Source organism: Rutidosis leptorrhynchoides, chromosome 10 (genome assembly GCF_046630445.1).
Source record: "Rutidosis leptorrhynchoides isolate AG116_Rl617_1_P2 chromosome 10, CSIRO_AGI_Rlap_v1, whole genome shotgun sequence".
Lineage (NCBI taxonomy): Eukaryota > Viridiplantae > Streptophyta > Magnoliopsida > Asterales > Asteraceae > Rutidosis > Rutidosis leptorrhynchoides.
Window position 1 is genome coordinate 331,714,996 of NC_092342.1, and position 3,421 is coordinate 331,718,416.

At 36.6% G+C, this 3,421-nt stretch overlaps 1 non-coding gene across 1 annotated transcript; it reads left to right on the forward strand.

The window, feature by feature from the left end:
- Positions 1-978: 978 nt before the first annotated feature.
- LOC139874031 (small nucleolar RNA R71) lies at positions 979-1,085 on the forward strand. The gene has a single exon (XR_011767735.1). It is a non-coding gene; the product is annotated as a small nucleolar RNA R71 (small nucleolar RNA).
- The last annotated feature ends 2,336 nt before the right edge of the window (positions 1,086-3,421 follow it).

Sequence of the window (3,421 nt, forward strand, 5' to 3'; positions counted from 1 at the left end):
TCGAGCCTTTCTTGTTGTTGTTTCCTTGGGTATGGGAGCGGTGGTTGATATGGCTTCACTACGGGTTTCTCACGTTCTTCCTTCTCAACCACTTATTCCGGCTCCTTAACCGGTTCATCATTTTTGTTCAACGGAACACTGAAATCAGAATCTTCAGGCATTCTTGGAGCTTCGTATGCTAGACCACTCCATGTGGTGATAACATTGACGTGCTCATTTCGGGGGTTTTTATTAGTATCGCCCCGTAAACTTCCTGGTTTTCTTTCACTAAGTAAACTAGCTAAACCATTCATTTGCTTCTCCAAATTCTGAATTGAGGCTTGTTGGTTTCTAAACTGATGTTCGTTTTTCTCGTTCGTTTGGTTTCTGTTTGCAACAAGCTGAGTTTGTGATGCAATCAACTTTTCCAACATACTCTCCAAATTTGACTTTTTCTCTTCCTGTTGGGGTTTTTGATAAAAACCCGGAGTTTGTTGTTGGAACCCACTACTTGACCCTTGTTGGTAATTGAAATTTTGACCTTGAGGGTTGTAGGGGTTGTTGAAGTTTCGGTTAAATTGGGCTCTTCCTTGAAATTGATTATTATTTCTTTGGCTTATGAAAGCCACTTCTTCTTTTTGAGCCATTGTTAAACCGGCATCACAATCTTTTCCTAAATGGAGACCACCACAGTATTCACAACCTACCTTCATACTATGAATTTCCTTGGTGATTTTGTCCATGTTTTGAGCAACACCGTCTTTTTTCACACTTAGGGAACTAAGGTCATCATAAGTACCGGCGCTTTGGACTTGAGCATTACAAGTAATTGGTCGTTCTTGATGCCACTCATGAGAATAATTCGCTTGCTTCTCGATTATCTCATAAGCCTCTTGCTCGGTTTTGTCCATGAGTGAACCTCCGGCCGCTTGATCAATGGAAATTCGGGTTGCAACATCACAACCCTTGTTAAAGATTTGGACTTTTTGGAAGGTATCCAAACCATGGTTTGGACAACCTCTTAGCATTTTGGAAAATCAATTCCATGCTTCATACAAGGTTTCCATCAGCTTTTGACAAAATTGTGTAATTTCTTGTTGGAGTCTCGCAGACTTAGAAGCTGGAAAATATTTCTTAAGAAATTTTTCCAACATACCATCCCAAGTTTCTATCGTAGCCTCGGGCAATGAATCTAACCAACTCTGTGCTTCCCCATAGAGTGTCCATGGAAAAAATCTTAAAAATATGGCTTGATCAGTGTCCGGTTGAAGTTTGAATAGAAGACATATCTCTTGAAAAAGACGAATATGTTCGTTTGCATCTTCATTCGGACCACCACCAAATTGACATCTGTTGTTAATCATTTGGAGAATAGGTCCTTTTATTTCAAATTTTGCTTCTCCTGTGGGCGGAATAATTGCACTTCCTTGTCCGGTTCGGGTTGCCTTTATCTTGGCCGCCATTGATTGTCTTGGTACCACTTGTCTTGCCTCTACTTCCATTTCAAAATTTGGAGGATGAACTGGTTCAAATTCAGAATATCTTGGCTTAGTTATACTTGATTCTGAATCAAAAGTTTCTTGCTTTGATGAAGATTCAAAAAGTTCAAGTACTTCTTTTGGGATTCTACCAAGCTTTCTATCAGGTTCTGTAAGCGGTGTAAGTAATGGAGAATCTGAACTTCGGGTATGTGGCATATGCAGCCTAAAATCTGTCAATCACACAACTAACAAAACTATTAAACACACCGATTCTATAAGTTTAAAAATCAAAGACTATTAATAATTTAAAAAGAATTAAGAAACTACTTAATCACAAATTAGTTAATAATTCTATTTTGACACAAAACTGTCCCCGGCAGCGGCGCCAAAAACTTGATGTGCAAAACGTGGTATATGAATTATCGTATGAAATAGTATGGAAAAATACCGATTAAAGAGTGTTACACACTAACGAGCAGTGTACCCGATCATGTAGTAGAATAGTAAATGGTAAAATCTGTGTATCGTTCCAAAGACAATATTTAAATCAAATTAGGATTATAGACTAAATTGTGATTAACTAAGAAAATTACAAGTACAAGATATATTTTGGTTTGCCCTTTTACGATGGGCGAATCAAATGATGAATAAGATTAAAAAGACAATATTTTTGGTATTTTAAGTTTATGAAAATAAAAGATAGTTTTGATATCAAATTAAGGAAATATGCTCATCTAGACTTTTTACCCTTAATGTTGAATGTTATTTAGGATTAATATCGGATTGATTGGTTATGCACGAGAACTAATTAATTGGTTCACCAAGAGTAGTCTTGCGCAAACACTCAAACGGGATTACACGACGCAAGTGATGTTCTTGTCATCTAAGACCTCCTATTTGTAATCAACTAATTCAACTAGTTTGAAGACTTGAAGAATGATCAAGTCAATGGTGTGTTGTACATGATCCACTCCTATATCAACTAAAGGTTTAATTTAGTTCATTCCCTTGGTTCGGTTAAATGCTCAATTCACCCAACCCAAATAATTAACTAAGTGTTATAATAAGATCCCTATAAACGTCACTAGACAAGGCAAATCACTAACACATGTTATTTAATGGAACTAGGTAGTTGAAAGTGTGTATAACATATTCTAAGGAATTGGTCATTCTCCTTGACAATTACACATACTAATTAAGCTATTCCAAAGTATCTACAAGAGTCGTTCTTACATTCTTATGTAAATTAACCATTTGAACTCAACTTATCCCTTTTGGTAAAAGACGGATAAACACATGTCACTAGGTGTAAATCAATACATTAACTTAACAAGATGATGTTTCTTAATCAAATGATCATATCAAATAGTTGAATCGAAAGGATTAAACTTAACAAGAATGGTTCTTGTATTCAAACATCAAACTATCGTTCATAATAACAATCAATCAATAGTAAACATTCAACATTTCGGTTATTTATTTAGATGAACATAAAATGGACTAGCCAAAAATCATGCTTGAAAACTTAAACAAAATAGTAACAAAGATAGAATTCATTGTAAATACAAGATTGACCTTTTAGGAATAATATTGGATGAAGCTCTTGAATGATCCTTGATTCTTCAATGATTTGAGTGCTTAGATGCACTTTTTATAAGCCCAAGAACTGCTTTGAATCGTATGTTTTCGTCTCAGAACAGAAAGGAAACTGGTGCCTTTTGAAATGAAGCTGGAAATGGAATTAAATAAGCTGAACAGTTGGTGAAAAGCACTGTGCGCGGCTCGCACAGTAAGGGTGCGCTGAGCGCACTCTTCACCTACTCCACTTTTTCTTTACATCTCGACATCGCACGTTCAAATCTGCTTTTCTGGTAAAAGTGCGCGGAGGGGTGCGCTGAGCACACTACTGTGCGCTGCGCGCACATAGCTTGGCGCACTTTGGTTTTGGCCAAGAAATCTTC